This window comes from Aethina tumida, chromosome 2 (genome assembly GCF_024364675.1).
Source record: "Aethina tumida isolate Nest 87 chromosome 2, icAetTumi1.1, whole genome shotgun sequence".
Lineage (NCBI taxonomy): Eukaryota > Metazoa > Arthropoda > Insecta > Coleoptera > Nitidulidae > Aethina > Aethina tumida.
This window is the reverse complement of record NC_065436.1, coordinates 8,135,030-8,155,254: the sequence shown is the minus strand read 5'-3', so window position 1 is coordinate 8,155,254 and position 20,225 is coordinate 8,135,030. Positions and strand designations below refer to the sequence as shown.

The window sequence follows — 20,225 nt, the reverse complement described above, 5'->3', positions numbered from 1 at the left end:
CATATATTTAAAAAAAAATTTTTAATAAACAGAGAGAACTAACATTTTTTTACAAAATAAAATAGTACTACCCAATACATTTTTGAGGATATTAAATAATTTGGAGTAGTAATTTTACAAAAATAAGTGAATAAAATATTTTTTTTTTTATGGAAGGTATTTTAAATTTATTTATAATTTGTTTGTAATATTACATAATAATATCAAATCGATCTTTTATTATCTATTATTAATTCATAATAAAATTCTTAGATATTATAATGGTTTAATAATTTATTAACATATTAAATTAATTTTAGAAAGTACATTAATACTAATTAATAATTTATTAATTTACATAGATATTAAAAAATTGAAATAAAAAATAAAAAAATTGAAAGTTGTTAGTATATAAAAAATAATTAAAATAAACATTTGATCTCTCCACGGTGCGTCGGCGTTTCGGACGTCGCGACGCCACCACCTCGCAGCGGACACAGTGTCAGTTTTGGTTGGCGAGAGACGACGCGCCTACTCCGCGAACTCCCTTCCACATGTAACTTGTCTCCCTTTCAATTGTGCGTTAATTTTTTGAGTGAAGTGTGAATTTTTTGAACGGTCAGTGTGATGCCCTTTGGTTGTTTGTTCGTATCACGGCTGTTCGATCGGAGGATGTTGACATTTTAATTGAAGGTAAAGCTATTTATTGAGTAAGGTTATATTTTTGAATTGGTGGTGCACTTGACAAAAGCTGGGACGTTCTGGAAACAAAAAAAACAGATGATCTATGTACCGCTATGCTGTGCTGACTTTTAATTTATTTGCCTGGCTGTGAGTGCCAAATTTACTATTTATGAGTCATAATTTTGGGTGATACTTGGCATTGTCTCCGCTCTTCCTTTTATTTTCGGTACGTTTCTCAAATGTGTATCAAGGTACCGCAATATATTTTTATTGGAGTGCGAAATTATTTAAGTTACGGAAATTGACATTAATTATTAAAATATTTGTCACAAATATAATCCAATAATTTCAAATTAATATAAAATATTGAATTAATAAATAAGGATAGTGAAAGCTCGAATATTTTTATTTGTTCATAATCAATTTATTTAATTTTTTTAGTAGGAATAGTTTTTATAATAATAAATTAAAATAGTACTATAATAATAATAATTTAAATATTTAAAAAAAAAATTAATAATATTAAATATTAATATTTAAATTTTAATTTTTATTCTTATACTTCTTGAACCTTTGATCCAATAGAGTTTAAATTTAGATTCTGACAATTGAATATTTTTTAAAACTATTAATTTTTCCACATTCTTTGCACATTTTAGAAAAAAATATACACTTGATTAATTTGGATTGCTTCAGCCATTTTTTAAATGTATCAATTTAAATATTCGAAGAAGTGATTTCCATATAACACAGAATCTGGGATACTGTATCATTAAGAAAAAGTTTATTACATTGAACTTTATACTAAATACCTAAGGTTACAGAAATATACGACAAAAATATTTAATTTAAATTTGGGGTTAGGTTAGGTTACTACAGAAAAAATGTGTTTAGATCTTCATTATTGGACGTGTTTTATTAGAAACATTGTATAATTAATTATAATTATAACATTTTAAGATGATCTCAGTTAAAAAATGCTTTTTTATCAAATTACAATTCAAACTTGTCAGTAACATAAAAATTTTAATTATGTAATAATAAAATTGCATTTCAATTATGATTGTAGTTATTTATTTTAAATTAGATTAATAATTTTAATAAATGAAACACATAATTGTTTCAATAAGGTATCTAGGAATATTAGTTTTTAATTTTTAGTAGCTTCTCAAAATTAGTAAAAAATGTTGTAAAGTGATGTTTCTTATAAAAAAGTTTTTCTAAATATAATTTAAAATGGTAGTATACTCGAAGAAGTGATTTCCATATAACACAGAATCTATGACACTGTATCATTAGGAAAAAGTTTATTACATTGAACTATATGTATTTATTTTAGGATACCATATACTAAATTTAAACACGATTGAACCAAAGGTTACGAAAATATACGACAAAAATATTTAATTTAAATTTGAGGTTAAGTTAGGTTACTACAGAAAAAATCTGTTTAAATCTTCATTATGTGTGTGTTTTATTGAAACATTGTATAATTAAGATATTCATGCAAAAATAATTAGCATAATTCATTTTAAGATGATCTCTGTTAAAAATGCTTTTTTATCAAATTATAATACAAACTAAACAGTAACATAATAATTTTAATTATCTATCTATAGTAATAATAATAAAATTGCATTTCAATTTTGATTGTAATTATTTCTTTTAAATTAGATTAATAATTTTAATAAATGAAACACATAATTATTTCAATAAGGTATCTAGGAATATTAGTTTTTATTTTACTAAATCTAAAAATTATTTAGATTTATTAAATACCTACTTCATTTAGGTAATATACATGCTAGAAAAATGAAATTATTGGAATGGTGTTCAATAACTATTTATGCCATTTAATTCCTTGCTAAAATGTGTATTTTGCAGTGATTCAATTGTTTGAAAATGTCAATAATATTTCAGTTACATTAAAAAACCCAAATGTTCAATAAATAAATGAAATTGAATAGTATTTGGAAGAAAATAATAATAAACTATAAAAAATTTAATTTAATTTAATTTAATAATTAAATTTATTTATTTTAATACTTTTTATCAGCGTGTCTTTAATTTAATTTTTAGCAGCTTCTTAAAATTAGTAAAAAATGTTGTAAAATTTCATATAAAATAGTTTTTATAATTATAATTTAAAATTGTAGTATATGAGTCATCTCAGTTTATGATTGCCATTAATCTTACATATCTGAATAAATTTATGTAGATAACACATTAAAACTAATAATTAATTAATTGTATCAAAGAATAGATTTAAGAATGCAATATAAAACCTTCAGTGAAAAATAAGAAAGCATTCTCTTTAATAACATTTTTATTCTAAAATTAATTGAAAACAAAATTACAATTACATTAGTGGAAATATATTGTCTGTATTTAACAATAATATTTTTATTAAATCATTTATAAAATTTAATATTAGTTAAAATTCTGAGAAAAACTAATAAAATTTAATTACTCCTCTTTTTCTTGTCCAATTATTAAATCAAATATTAAGCTTTTCATAATCTTTCACAATTTAGAAAAAAATATAGTATAAATAAATGAAATAAAAATATATCTGTCGATACAGTACGACATTATGTTAATTTAATTATAGACAAATAATTACTTCAATCAACCATCATAGAATATTATTCTTTTATTAAATTATTGTGTTCTTCAATAAATTATTAAGAACTTACTAAAATTAGTAAAAGTATTACTCAGACGAAGCAATAATTTTCTGAAATTATAGACAATTCTTTAATTGAATACTATTTTTAGAATGAAAATATACAATAATTTTATTTATTATTAGTGTGTTCCTTTCTGATTTCATTATTAGTAATTTCTCAAAAGTAAAAAAATACTAGGAAGAATAATTAAAATTTATTGGATACAACCAACATTATTTAAATGAATATTATTTATTAAATACTTGATTTTGTTAATAATCCAAAATAAATCTTATATTTAATTGTTATAACATTAAAAAACACAAATTTACAATAATTGTAATAGAAATTGTATCCTCGGAGAAAAAAATTATGAATGACCTTAATCAAATTTCAATTAATTTGTTGAAAGCTTATTATTGGTAACTGTTAATAAATAATGTTTTTAATTGTATACTTCCTAAAGTAAAAAAACTAATTATTATTTGTTTTTAATTAGGTTAATGAATGAGTAATAAATATAATATTCAAGAGAAAATAATAGTAATCTTTAACCATTAAATTTATTATTATTATACACTAGATTTTTTAAGACTTTTTTTAAATTAGTAACAATTTTTCTCAATTAGGTTTATATTATTATTTGTTTTAAAATAGTTTCATATACATATGTAATATTAGACATACGTTAATATTCAATTTGTTTAGCAATATATTCGAATTCCTTTCAACCCCAGAATATAATTTACTTCTCCAGGATATAGGGTCGAAATCCTTTAATAAAAAATGTGCACTTGGAATCTCTTTCAGAGCAATTGCGGAATTACTGCATTAGACAAATGAAATTCTAGAGATATTTCATCATAAATATTAATTTTACAAATATAATAATAATAAAAAAAAATAAAATACATAATAATGCAATTGATTTAAATATGAAAATAGCTGTAGTAGAAAATTAATTCCTTCTTGCTAACATGAATATTCTATTGACTTCATAACGCAATTTATTTAATGGTTACTACACCATTCAGTTTTATGTATTCGGGTGCATCTTATTTCGGACCAGTGACATTGTATTAAATTTATTGGGGTTGTGGGAATATGGCAATAAATGATTTGGTTACTACTACAAAATATAATATGAAGCTGCGTCATTCGTTTTCTTAATATATTCTTGTCACGTCTTTTAGAATAAGCGTTATGTAAAACGAGGACCACTGTTACTATGTGAGAGGTTTTTAAAAGTTGCGCATTCACCAAAATTTTAATATATGTAAAACTAATTTATACCTTGTTGATTGTTGTCAATGCATTTTAATATAAATATTTTAATATGATTTTTATCATGTTTTTTAGATCTAACATAAATATTTACACAAGTATTAAAATTTTATGAACTGTATAACATTTATTGTGGTCTGTTATAATTCTGTACATTTTCGTTCATATGTAGAGCAACAAATTAAGAAACATTAATTATTCTATTAAAAGAACGATTCTTTTTAATTTAAATAAATTTTATAATTATTTATTAAGTATTTAAACATTTCGCAGCTTTTGGTATGAAATTAACCGGAAAATACTGTCAAATTGAACTCTACGAAGAAGTTCAAAATCAGTGGAAAGAAATATCAAACTATTATATTGAAAATTCACTGAAATAAATAAAAAATATACTAAATAAAGAAAGGCTAAATGTATGTAAGGCTGTTTTATTTTATGGTTGCTCTACTTTTGACCCTTGAGTATTAATAAATTCCTAATTAAACCCACTAATAAACAATTATATTGTCATATTGTTGTTATCAAACATACTTAAGATAAATGAAAATTTCTACATATGAGCAAAAGTAGTTCACTTGTTTAATAGAATTTAATAATTTTTGGCTCCATTTGTATTATACACAATAATTTAAATTGAAAATTTTAATATTTTTCTAAATAAGAGTTACTGTCATTTTATATCAGATGTATTTACAGAACACAACGAATTATGGGAACTGAAAGACTCGATAAGAACGAAAAATAGATTAAATGTCAAGATGAGATATATAAAGTTTATTACTTTGAAGTCACCCTTAAACAATTTTTATTGCTTGGTAAACAGTAGATCTAAAAACAATATAAAAATTATTTCATTAAATTTTGTTTAATATAAACAATAAAAATAATAATTAAATTGTTTAGCAGTATATACTCTTCTCCTTTTTTTTTTTAATATACGAAAATCTAATATATATTAATAAATACTTTTGTGTTCTTGTTTATCCACTTCTTAAATACTTTTGTTTACTTTATATACCGGGTGTTAGGGAAATGATTGCCGTAAATTTAACCACGGATTAAACTCGTTAAAAGCAGTAACTTTCTCAAAGTGAAAACTTCTTTAGCCGCGTTAGGCACTTTTTGGAAGGGGAAAATCTTATGGATTCACGTCACCGACATGCTCGTCCATATATTGTTAATAAATTCAGATAAAAGAAAATATCGTGGGGGGTAAGTTTAAAAGGTAAATTTCCCAAATAATCGTTCAAGATCAGTATTAAAATCAAGTGACCGGTTGTACATATTTTGGTTCCAATTACAATCGAAGGAGGTATGTTTATTAAGCAAAAGTAAAACATACTTGTTTTTTATACCGTCAACAAAAGTGTGTAAACTGATTAATAGATTGTTTATAATATAGATTTAATGTATTTTTAGAAGTAAAAACTTCTTTAATCGTGTTGGGCACTTTTTGGTATGGAAATATTATGCGTTCACGTCATTGACATGCTCATGACTGACGCACGCGCAGTGCGCTGTGCGTCTTAGGCACTTTTTGTATGGGTGAAATCTCGTGCGTTCGCGTCACCGACATGCTTATGGCAGTATATCTGCAGCTATACAGTTGACGTATAGTAATGTAAATATCTTAAGTGAAATTGAATGGATTTAGTGAAAAATTTATTTAAATATGTCCTATGATCGAAAACTCAATCGATGCTGCTTTTACGAGATACTTAGATAAATTTGAATGAAACATTTTCATTTCTTACTTTAGTTACCATAAGACTATTGTATCTTTTTTAGAACAAAATGAAATAATTGAAAGTACAAAAAGTCTAAGTATTGTTGAAATTAATGATGACAATGATGCAAACAATTAACTATGATTGTATATTAATTGTTATTTCAATTGAATTGTGTTTATATTTACTAATTTATGATATACAGAGTGTCTTTAACAATTACATCACAATTTTTAGAATATTGATTATCTCAATTTTCAAATATCAACGGAATATATATATATATATATATATATATATATATATATATATATATATATATGGAATGGAATATTTATTTATATAGTCTCTGCAATGTGTCAACACTAATTTGTTGTCACAAGTCCTGTATAACTTGAAGAAGTTCTTGTTTGCTTTTGATGTTTTAAACTCTTTAATAATTTCAGACGTGAGTTTGGGATCGTTGTCTTGTTGAAATATCCAACGAAGTGGCATCTCTTTCCCGCTAAGTGCAAACATAGTGTTTTCTAGTATGTACCTGTGTTTAAAACGACCCATTTTTTCCTTCACTCGAGTCAAGTGTCTGAGAGGGAAGCCTTTCTATAATTTTATAATTTACCGCAGGAATTTTACTAAATATTTTTAAGAAATCTTTAAAATGACAATAAAATCAATTTTCCAAAAAATATAATTTATTTATTTAAGATATATTAAGATTTCAATATAGTATTATAAAAATTATTCTTTGATTTTAACAAACACTATGTATAGAGGATATTTATACAGAGAATCTAGTTATTAAAAAAATAATAATAATTGTTTAAATATTATATTTTAAATGGGGAGATCTTATCGCAATACTACCAATTCATTTTATTTCATTTTGTTTACGTCGAGAACGGTAAAATCAATTTATTTGAACCGTGTTCGTGTACGCAGATAAACAAATAATAAATAAGTAACCTATAAATATATACAGAACAAAAAATAAACTCAATAAAGTGAACAATGTACCATATAATTTATTATAGATACAAGGGTCGTACGATAAGAAGAATTAAAAAAAAAACACTGTTTTTTTATTATATACAAATTATATTTTTCTTTCGTCTATTAAGAAAAGTGATTGGCTTTGAAAATCGATTTAATATCTGGTGTGGCCTCCCCTAGCTTCGACAACAGCTTGAAACACGATGAGTCACGCTTCGTATTAAGTTGTCAATCGCATCATAAGGAATATTGGCCCAGACTGAAACTTCGTAACTACAAAAGTGTCGAAGGAAAAGGTTCGTCAGTATCTAACACTCTTCAAATAATATCTTACATGCGATTCAAGTCAGATAAAATTGATGATAAACTAAGATGCGAAACTTCAAAGGTCTCGTCGTGTTTAGAATGATGTCGTGCTTTATCGTCGTGGAAGATTTCTTTGCCTCTACGTACAAATTTTTCTAGAATCATTTTGGTAAGCATATCTAAAGTGGTTCGCTCATCCACTCGAAGTACTCGTAGTCTCTTCCATCGCATCTGGATTCGTTTCGTTAATAGCGACATTGGTGGTAGATAAAGTATTATTCTTCAAACATTTTGGTTATGAAATAGTCTTGTGTAACTGTTATCCACATCAGTACACGTTGGTCAACCTTTCTATACGTTTATTGTTAATTATGTCTTTTGTCTTTTAGCAAAATAAAAATAATTAAAACACACAAATAAAAGGTTCATTAAAGTATATTTTTGTCACATACAATAAATTCTTCAAATGATGGAGAACTTTTCTTCTTTTTGAAAGGATTTGAAAAAACTCAGGTTAATAATTTTAAGGCTTTTTAATTTACCACATTTACTATTTTATTAGAAATTTACAGATATTTTATAAACTTATACACAGTCCTTTAAATATGGTAAAATCTTCATAATCTATCAATAGAAATAAATTATGATTAATTTTACTAGAGTCTTATTAATGCGAATTTTATGAAATTTAATATGATGATATTTATATGTATTATTTATGTTACGTTTTTTCCAATTTTTTATTTCAAAAATGTTATGGTAGACCTTTATTAGGCAATGAAAACAATTTTTAATGTTGTTTCTTGTTTATTTATGGAAATATTATTCATTAAAATCAAGTTATACATAAAAAATTTCAGACAATTTATTATGTATAACATTACAATCAATATATTTGGATTTTTATGAACCACGATGTATGTTTAAAATGACAAAGAGAAATTTTGCAAATTCCATAATAATAATCAGAGTAAAAGTCACTTGATTCATTAGTGGTTTACAGAAAACTACAGAATGATATCAATCTTGAATTTTCATTGCAGTTATGGTGTGATCTAATCTACTTTTTCAAATATTTTCAATACCCTGTAACTACCAAATAGATTTAGACTACTTTGTTTTTTTATAAAAAAAATTAAATAGGTTATTTGTTATTTTCGTTAATTATATATATATATATATATATATATATATATATATATATATATATATATATATATATATATTGTTTCTTCTACACAAATGTTTGTTCAAATTCATTTAAGATGACAATATCTTCATAATATTTTATTTATAATTAGATTTTATTTTATTTTATGGTTTAATCGATCAGACGTAATAAATTATTATTTTTAATTCTACCAGAGTATTATTAATTTACAATTCTATAATGAAATTTAATATGCAATAATTTTAAATGATTCGAAATTCAATTATAAAGAATTATTATTTTTATTACAAATTATTTTAATCAATTTTTCCCAATGTTTTACTACAAAACTGAAATAGTAGACTTTTATTAGGCGATTAAAACAATTTTTACGAAATGAAAAATGTTGTTTTTTGTTTATCTCTGGAGATATTGTTCAAGATTTTAAATACAATAAATTTAAATGTCCATGAGCCACGATGTATACATAAAATGATAAAGAACAATTTTAAAAATTTACTAATAATCTTAAAATATATGTAAACTTATGTAACAGTGCAGCAAATATCATCTGATATTTCCTTTAGTCGTCTATAAACTTCTAATGAATCAATTAGATGAATCACTAGGTATGTTAATGTGTTTCAATTCTCAATATATCTTTGGTTACATTTTAGTAGATAAATTTATTTAATGTACCACTTAATATATATCAATTAAAACATATTACATATTAATAGAAAATGTTAGAATTAAAAATCATTTCTTGTGATCTATTAAATCATAAATAAAATCTAGTATACATATTTAAGTATAGTAATCTATAAACCTATAACGAATCAGTCATGTGAATTTCCCCACAAAGCTTTGAAATCCATTTTGATATACATGAACAAATTTATATTACAAGTTAGTACAAACATGTATATGAACGAAACTAGATACATTAAGTGGCACATTAAATAAATTTATCTACTAAGATGAATTGTGGCATTGAGATGTGTCTAATTAAGGAATTGTCATAAATGTTTCCACATCATTATATCTTAGATGCAAACAATTTAATATATCACAAATTATAAATTTTGAAAAATTGTTTTTATTCCCGTAGAAAATTATAAAATTATAAAAAAGCTTCTCCCTCTCAGATACTTGATTCAAGTGGAGGGTAAGTGAGTAGTTTTTAAAACAGGTACATACTAGAAAACACTGAGTTTACACTTAGCGAGGAAGAGATGCCACTTCGTTGGATATTTCAACAAGGACAAAAATCCCAAACTCACGTCCTAAATTATTAAAGAGTGGTTTCGAAAAAAAAAAACATCAAAAGCGACAACAAATTCGTGTTGACTTCCATCATTGCTTGGTATCTGTAATGTGTCAACAGGAATTTGTTGTGACTGTTCCTATATGATCCTTTGCTCTTGAAGTTCTTCTTCGGATATGAGGGTCTAATACTAGGTGCTCAATAGGATTTAGATCGGGGACCTGAAACGACTATTCACGATTAAGTTTTGTATTAGAATCCACTCCATAAGTAATTTTAAATGTCTTTGGGATTATTGTCTTGTCGAAATATCCAACTAAGTGACATCTTTTCCGCGGTAAATGGAAACATGGTGTTTTTCAGTATGTCCTTGTATTGAAAACGGTCTATTTTACCCTAACTTTTGGTATTTAAAATGGTACCGTTACTAGAAAAAAAAATTATTAATGTAATTTATACATATAAAAAATATATTGAATTTTAGGTCGTTTAAAATTGCAACTATTAAATTCAATTAAAAAATATTACATGTTAATAGAAATTGTTAGAATTAAAAATCATTTTTTGTGATCTATTAAGTCATAAAATAAAATAAAATGTAGTATACATATTTAAGTAAAGTAATCTATAAACCTATAACGAACCAGTCATGTGAACTCCCCCACAAAGCTTGGAAATGCATTTTGATATACATGAACAAGTTTATATTACAAGTTAGTACAAACATGTATATGAACGAAACTAGATATATTAAGTGGTAAATTAAATAAATTTATCTACTAAGATGTGACCAAAGATATATTGAGAATAAAACACATTAATATACCTAGTGATTCATCTAATTGATTTATTAGATGTTTATAGATGACTGTTACATAGGTTTACATATATTTTAAGATTATAAAATTTTATGTATACATTGTGGCCCTGGACATAAATTTATTGTATATAAGATCTTTGTAACTAGATTATTTATACATAACTCGATTTTAATGAAAACTTCTCATCTCATAAAAATTGTTTTCGTCGCCTAATAAAAGTCTACTATTTCATTTTTGTAGTAAAACATTGGCGAAAATTGAATAAAATAATTTGTAATGAAAATAATAATTCTTTCTAGTTGAATTTTGTATCGTTTAAAATTATTGAAATAACAATTAATATACAATCATATTATTTATGGATAATATTTGTATTTACTTAAATTTCAATGTATTTGATTTTTAACATTATTTTAATTGTTTGCATCATTGTTATTATTAATTTCAACAATACTTAGACTTTTTGTACTTTCAATTATTTCATTTTGTTCTAAAAAAGATACAATAGGCTTATGGTAACTAAAGTAAGAAATGAAAATGTTTGATTCAAATTTTTCTAAGTATCGCCTAAAAGCGGCATAAATTGTCGTTTTATATTTTGTAGTACTGACTTTTCGATCATTGGACATATTTAAATAAATTTTTCTCTAAATCCTTTCAATTTCACTTATAAGATATACACAGCATTATATGTCAACTGTATATCTACAGATATACTGCTATAAGCATGTCGGTGACGCGAACGCACGAGATTTCACCCATCCAAAAAGTGTCTAAGGCGCACAGCACACTGCGCGTGCGCCAGTCATGTGCATGTCAATCATGCGAACGCATTATGTTTCCCTACCAAAAAGTGCCCAACGCGGCTAAAGAAGTTTTCACTTCTAAAAATACATTAAATCTATTATTATTTGTTAGAAAAGGCTAATTTTCAATTTACACACTTTTGTTGACGATATAAAAAACAAGTATGTTTTACTTTTACTTAATAAACATCCCTCCTTCGATTGTAATTGGAACCAAAATATGTACAACCGGTCACTTAATTTCAGATCCATTAGATGGTAAGAGAATTGGTCGCTGATTTTTTTCTACACCATTCTTCAGAAATAAATATGATCCTGAAAATTTCCAATATTTCTATATAGAGATTTCTTTCAGACGGCATTCTCCTCTATGAACCCTCCACTTTCAAAAGAGTAATAGATATTAGCGTCAAACTCATTTCCGGCTTAGCTGGAGGCCTTTAACGAAACCACTGCATTAGTAAAATTTTACCTGATTTCAAAATACTCCCAAATGTACAGGTGTAACTCACCCTCTAGTTCCGGGATTTTATTCTTAAAGTCTAGTTTTCGGGTACCTCTTGAAACGCCGACAGACACATAGTTTGTTGGTCTAGTAACCGAGTTTACCAGCCAAATCAACAACTTTTTTCTTTTGTCTCAATTTATTAACTAAAGAACGACGAGCATGTCGGTGACGCGAACCCATAAGATTTTCCCCTACCAAAAAGTGCCCAACGCGGCTAAAGAAGTTTTCACTTCTTGTGAATGTTAAAATCGGACAATCAGAGTTTACTTGTACAAAGGGTTTTTACAATTAAAGGTCTTAAAGTAGTGTACTTTAGCAGTACCTTTGTCGTAAATCATACTTACATGATAAATACATATTTATTACTTTCATAACTCAATGTTTTGATGATTTTTTTTGTGGCAAATCATGGTTCGAGTTATCAAAGTTCAATTATACTATAATGTTTACTTATTTCACTAACAATTGTAGAAATCTTATAAATCCTGTGGTAGTATAATAATTTCATCAATATTAATCGTGTTGATAATGAATAAATAAAATTCATTGTATTATAAAGAAACTAACTATACATATGCAGTTACGTTTAAAATAAATTTTAAACAACTCAGAAACAATATACCTTAAATAATAAATTAAATTATCTAGATCGTTGCAGTTAATAAAAATAATAATGCCTTAAAACATAATCCTATCCCACGGTACGCAAAATTAAATTCCCAGGTTAAAATTGCCGCGACCTGATTACCATTGCAGCTATTTTAACATGATGACTAACCTGTTGCAGAACTAAATGCATTCATACTTTATTCCTGTTAGGCCCTCAGCATCTAAAATAAAATGCAAGAACTAAAATTAGACCGTAAATTCCAGGAATGTCAAGCGGCGTCTTTATTTTTGTACCTTTGTATCTTCGCCCGTTCTATGTTCAAATTGCTGATGTTTTAGGCGTAACATAATACCGGTACAAGTAGAAAAAATGTAGACGATAAACGTCAAACTAGTTTAAATTTATACAATATAAAAAGAGGTACGGATGGGTCGTTTATTTTTTTCTCCGCTAATGAGTGAGAGATTGTCCGCTTTGATGCTGGTCACGAGATTAACAGGTTGCAGATGTCAGATGCAAAGAAGTCCCAACGATTTATGTTATTCTTTTTCCGAGTCGAGTTACTTATTTCAAAACAGTAGTGGATTATAGTGTTTGTAGAAAAACAGTATTTATTTTGTATTTACCGATTTAATTTATAATTTAATTTTATTAGATGTTTATAGATGACTGAAGGAGACATCAGTCTGATGTTATCTATTTTTTCAAAACATCTCCAATACACTATCACTTTCGATTCAAACGAAGTCCTGTAAATATTATTATATTTTTAAATACTATATAAAATTATTGACCAACAATATTTTAAAATATTTTCCTATCTTAATTCCTACATTAATTTCTTGAAATTTTTTTCACATATGGAGTGACTAACTAAAAGGTTGGAAATATAAAAAATTGAAATACTGAAAGTTCATTTTTGGTATATACGTCATTAAAGATTATTATTTGTATCAAGGGACCTTAATAGTATTTCACATTATTGGTATTTCCGTTTACTTTTTTAACTATAAGTTAATATGATGGATGTGATATAATATATCAATATTGACGTTTAAATGAATTGGTAAATAAATCTAAAGGGGGAAAAATAATGTAATTTAATTTAACAGGGTATTGAAAATATTACTTAATAACATTGTGATTCTAAAAAGTTGATTGAATTGATTGTAATTAATTTGTATGAAAATCATAATTGTATATAAATTTCATAAAAAATTGCGTATTAATAAGATTCTGACAAAACTAAAATTTATTTCATTTAAAAATAAATTTATTTCTTTTGATGGATTGAACCATAAAATATTACCAAACCCAGAAATAACATCTGGTATTTAAAATTTGGTATTTTTCATGTAATATTTGGTGGTATTAAAAATCAATTTATTTCTTTTGACCGTTTAAACCATAAACTATTATGAAGATGTTACCATCTTAAATGGACTGTCTATGAATAAGAGTACCCTTTAAAAGAAGTCACCAAAGATGTAAGGATGGTAAGTACCTAGCCCAGAAATACCGTTTGATATTTAAAATTTGGTGTTTTTTTCATGTAATCAATCTATTTCTTTTGGTTGATTAAACTTTAAAATATTATGAACATGTTACCATCTTAAAAGGGTTGTCTTAAAATATTTTTATTAAATATAAACTTCTAATAAATCAGTGATGTGATAAATTAAATAAATACTCTTTAAAATATGTCACCAAAGATACTTGAAATAATTAACTTGCTTAAAGTAGCTTTGCTATGAGATTTAATCAAATTATGATGGCTGTATGATAAGTACCTAACCCATAAATACCGTCTGGTATTTAAAAATTTGGTATTCTTTATGAAGTGTTTGAAAGAATGGAATGTTAGTTTACTTCTTTTGATTAACTAAACCATAAAATATTATGTAGATGTTACCATCTTAAATAGGTTGTCTGTAAATATTTTTATTAATATCTATAAACTTCTAAATCAGTATAGTAGTAAATTAAATAAGAGTATCTACTCTTTAAAGGAAGTCACCAAAGATACTTAACTTGATTTAAATTATCTTTGTTATCAGATTTAATCAAATTATGATGGTTCTATGATAAGTATTTAGCCCAGAAATAACGTCTGGTATTTAAAATTAGGTATTTTTCATGAAATGTATGGAAGAATTAAAAAACAATTTACTTCCTTTGATTGATTATACAATAAAATATTATGTAGATGTTACCATCTTAAATGGTCTGTAAATATTTTTATTAAATGTCTATAATCATCTAATAAATCAGTCATGTGGTAAAGAGTATTTACTCTTTAAAAGATGTCACCAAAGATACTTGAAATAATTAACTTGACTTAAATTAGCTTTGTTGTGGGATTTAATCAGTATTATGGCTCTGTTAGAAGTATCTAGCCCAGAAAAAAGTATAGTATCTAAATTTGGTATTTTTGATGTAATATTGGGTAGAATGAAAAATAAATTTATTTCTTTTGATCGATTAAACCATAAAATATTATTAAGATGTTACCATCTGAAATGGGCTGTTTGTAACTATTTTTATTAATTATCTATAAACTTCTAATAAATCAAAGATGTGGTAAATTAAATGGAAGTATCTACTCTTTAAAATATGTTACCAAAGATACTTGAAATAATTAACTTGACTTAAAGTAGCTTTGCTACGAGATTTAGTCAAATTGTGATGACTCTAAGATAAGTAGTTAGAACAGAAATACTGTAGGGTATTTAAAATTTGGTATTTTTCATGTAATGTTTGGAAGAATTAAAAATCAATTTACTTCTTTTGATTAATTAAACCATAAAATATTATGTAGATGTTATCTGTTAAATGGGCTGTCTGTAAATATTTTTATTAAATATCTTTAAACTTATAAATCACTATTGCGATAAATTAAATAAGCGTATCTACTCATTAAAATATATCACCAAAGATACTTGAAATAATTAACTTGACTTAAAATATCTGCTCTTTAAAAGATGTCACCAAAGACACTTTGAAATAATTAACTTGACTTAAATTAGCTTTGCTACGAGATTTAATCAAGGTATGATGACTCTCTGATATGTACTTACCACTTAAATGTACTGTCTACAATATTTTTATTAAATTAAAAACGGTTTTGTTAGAACATAATATTTTTGTTTATTTTGATATTCACCTATTTTGATACATGCGAATTCAGCTTATTTTTTTATTACAATAAATTAATAAATTTTTCCCAATTATGACAAATATTATATTAAAATTCGTTAGGCTGATATAATATAAAATAAGAAAATTAAGTAACAAATAGAAATATAAACGTTTCCATCTTAAAAGGGATATACTGTATATATTTTTATTAATACAAGAAATTGCTTGTTGTGTACAATTTACATTTTTCTCTTTTGTTAAACATACTTGGTGGGTGAGTGATTTGGTCGCGTGTCAAAAATAAACTACTGTGTCCTGACACATAAATATTGAAGTTAAGATAACTTGGAAAATAAATAATGTAGAAACATCAATTTCCATGATAGATTTGTTGACATACACTAGTTCTACAATGGGGGAGCGCACAATTACCCTACTTTCAATACATGCTGTGCTGTACAAATTTGATTTGTAAACGGGGCGATTTTATCCTGAAATGGCTTCGGTTTAAAGCACGAATTATTTTTGTTGAGGGACAACGATGGACAATTTTCATATCCACTTAAAATAAAAATTAACTCGAAGCACGTAGAAATATTGTAGATATTGATCGAACTAATGAGTTGTTGATGTTTCGTTGTTCACCAAACGAATGGAGTTATAAAGCTGCATTAAACACTTTACTTTCTGTGTTTGTGTTATTAAGATAATATATTGGAGTAGTTCACTGTCCGGCATTTTGCAGGATGTCCGGTGTTTGCAGGACGTCAAATGTTTAGAATTTACCATATCGTTATCAACTAGACACTTTAGTTTAAATCTGCCAACGGGGAACTTTGGATATCTAAGTTTTGTGTTCAAGTTTGCCACAGTTTTCAACTGGTTAAAACAGTTTCCTCATAATTTTCTTAAAGTAGAGTAGACACTTAAAAAGTTTAATTGTAAAAAATGATTCCTCATGAGTTAATCTCTTAAGATGTCCAAACATAGCCAAAAAAGTTAACGAAATCTGTTATCGTTGGAAACGTATAAGGTATTTTTTCATATATATATATATATATATATACTATTTTTAGAATAGACACAATTTCTAATGTACAGTGTTTATTTTGGCTCTTATAAGTAAAACTTACATTTTGTCAGATTTCGAAAATGTAATTAAACTATTGTTAATTTTTTTACTCAAACTGTAAAAATTTTTTCTAGGCCCATTTTAACATTTTAACATTTTTATTTCACTTATTTTGTTTAGTAGAATTAAAAATAAATTTATTTCTTTTCATCGATTAAACCATTATGAAGAGGTTACCAAATAAAAAAATAATTGCCGAAATATTCCAATGGAAACATTGAAAGTATATGAAAATATTTAACAAATTTAAGAAAAGAATAAGAAAAAATAACAACAAAAATGGAACGTTTATACATGAACAAAAATAGAATTAAATATTTATATAAAAAATATAAATATACATCAAATTTATTATATTTATATTTTTTTTGTATTATATAATTATTTTTGACACAAAAGTCGAGATATATTCTCATAATTGTCATTATTATCTTCAATATTATTATTAGGATTTTCTTCATGCTAATTATTTTCTTCCAATCTTAAACATTGTTGGGAATAAAAATTGACCTTTCAAATAACATAACAAAAAGGGAACGGTTATACATGAGCACAAATAAAGAGTTAAATATTAAAAGGAAGATGAAAAAATACAAATAGAGTTAAATTTGTAAAAATATTATTATTTTTAACAAACAAATCGAGCTCGAGCAAGAGATATATTTTCATAGTTGTTATTACTATCTTCAATATTATCATTAGGGTTTTCTTCATGCTAATTATTTTCCTCTAAATTTTCAATATTGTTGGAAATAAAAATTGACCTTTCAAATAACATAACAAAAAGAGAACGGTTATACATGAGCGAAAATAAAGAGATAAATGTTAAAAAGAAGAAGAAAAAATTACAAATGGAGTTAAATTTGTAAAAATATTACTATTTTTGACAAACAAGTCGAGCTCGAACAGAGGTATATTTTCATAGTTTATGTTACTATCTTCAATATTATCATCAGGGTTTTCTTCATGCTAATCATTTTCTTCCAAATCTTAAACACTGTTAGGAATAAAAATTGACCTTTCAAATAACATAACAAAAAGAGAACGGGTAATATGAGCACAAATAAAGAGTTAAATAATAAAAAGAAGAAAAAAATACAAATGAGTTAAATTTGTAAAAATATTATTATTTTTGACAAACAAGTCGAGCTCAAGCAAGAGGTATATTTTCATAGTTGGCATTATTATCTTCAATATTATTATTAGGGTTTTCTTCATGCTAATCATTTTCTTCCAAATCTTAAGCACTGTTAGGAATAAAAATTGACCTTTCAAATAATATAACAAAAAGAGAACGGGTAATATGAGCACAAATAAAGAGTTAAATAATAATAATAATAAGAAAAAATTACAAATGGAGTTAAATTTGTAAAAATATTATTATTTTTGACAAACAAATCGAGCTCGAGCAAGAGGTGTATTTTCATATTTGTCATTACTATCTTCAATATTGTCATTAGGGTTTTCTTTATGCTAATCATTTTCTTCCTAATCTTAAACACTGTTGGGAATAAAAATAGAGCTTTCAAATAACATAACAAAAAGAGAACGGTTATACATGAGCACAAATAAATGGTTAAATATTATAAAGAGGAAGAAAAAATACAAATAGAGTTAAATTTGTAAAAATATTATTATTTTTGACAAACAAGTCGAGCTCGAGCAAGAGGTATATTTTCATAGTTGTCATTACTATCTTCAATATTATCATTAGGGTTTTCTTCATGCTAATCATTTTCTTCCAAATCTTAAACACTGTTGGGAATAAAAATTGACCTTTCAAATAACATAACATTAGCACAAATTTATACATAATATAATATACATATAAAAAATGTAAATATACTTTGTAAAAATATTCTAGACAAACAAGTTGTGTTCAAGAATCATGTTTTCATCATTGTCATATCATCTTCAATATTATCATGTCAGTCAACTTCTTCAAAATCTTCAACAGTGTCAGAAATAAAAATTGACATTCCCCTTTTTATATTGTCTTTAGCAAGTTTTCATTGTGGAATATGTGGAGAAGATTAACCGATCTGTCATCAGTAAGATTGCTTCTTTTGAATGAATGTGACTGTAAATAATAAAATTACAGCTTAGCTAACCGAGACGTTACTTTTGATAACGAAGACGAAGAACAAAGTTATTTTCATCAGGAAACTGGTTTATCAAAATTATTTTTTGTCAATCTATTTGTGACTGACTAAATTGCTATTTTATTGCTGAAAAAAATTATGGTTTATCAAGCTCAGATCTCATTGATTTTATATTTAGTAATTCTGTGGTTAACCATAGAAATTCAATGTTGTCAATAAATCGGTAAACCGCCGAGCTCGTTAATTTAGTTTATTGTTTATATATATTATAAAATATAAAAGATATAACAATAAATATTTTTATTATATTTATTTTTTAAAATATTTTCAATATATCCGATTCTATGGAGATATTTCCATCAACATTAGTTACTTTCTCTTTGTTTTATGTACAATAACGTTAATTAATTACTCTAAAGTTGCCTGTAGCATATTTATATGATAGATAAAGATAATTTAATATATCATAAATTACATATTTTACAAAATATTGATTTTATTCTATTTTAAAGGCATATTCAACTGTGGTTTCTATTTAAAATAAATATTTGCACATTATTATTATTTCGAAATTTTGAACAGATATTTTTTAAGTTCCTTGATCTAAGTGAAAAATTGTCTTTGGAAAGTTTTGTCAAATAAAAAATAATTAAAAATTATTTATTACACTTTTTAAAAATTAGCCAAATGGTTTTAAGAATCGTTTAAAATTCGGTATGTAATAATAAAAGTTTTTAAGAGCTGTGAACACTCTTTTCTAGACTGGTTATTTTGCCAAAATCAACTCATTTGGAACATCATGCACCTTTGAGATTATGTTTCTAAAATTCATTATTATTTTGTGACAACCTTAATGGGACCAGTAGTTTATAAAAAAGTAAATTGATATTAAAAATGTAAATATAAAAAATTTAATGAACGTGTATAAATCATATGGGACTAACTGAACCCACATTTTGTTACGTGTCATCCTCGATTTGGACTTCTGTCCTATACGAATCGGTTGGCAAAGGTCCAAGATTTACGCAGATAGCAAGGAAACAGGTTTT

At 25.3% G+C, this 20,225-nt stretch overlaps 1 protein-coding gene across 2 annotated transcripts in view; it reads left to right on the top strand.

The window, feature by feature from the left end:
• Window positions 1–445: 445 nt before the first annotated feature.
• Window positions 446–20,225, top strand: part of LOC109603454 (potassium voltage-gated channel protein Shab) — a 176,857-nt gene continuing 157,077 nt past the window's right edge. For both annotated transcript variants that reach the window (XM_049962764.1, XM_049962763.1), the window contains exon 1: window positions 446–672. The gene's annotated coding sequence lies outside the window, so the exon portion shown is untranslated. The remainder of the gene's footprint in view (window positions 673–20,225) is intronic.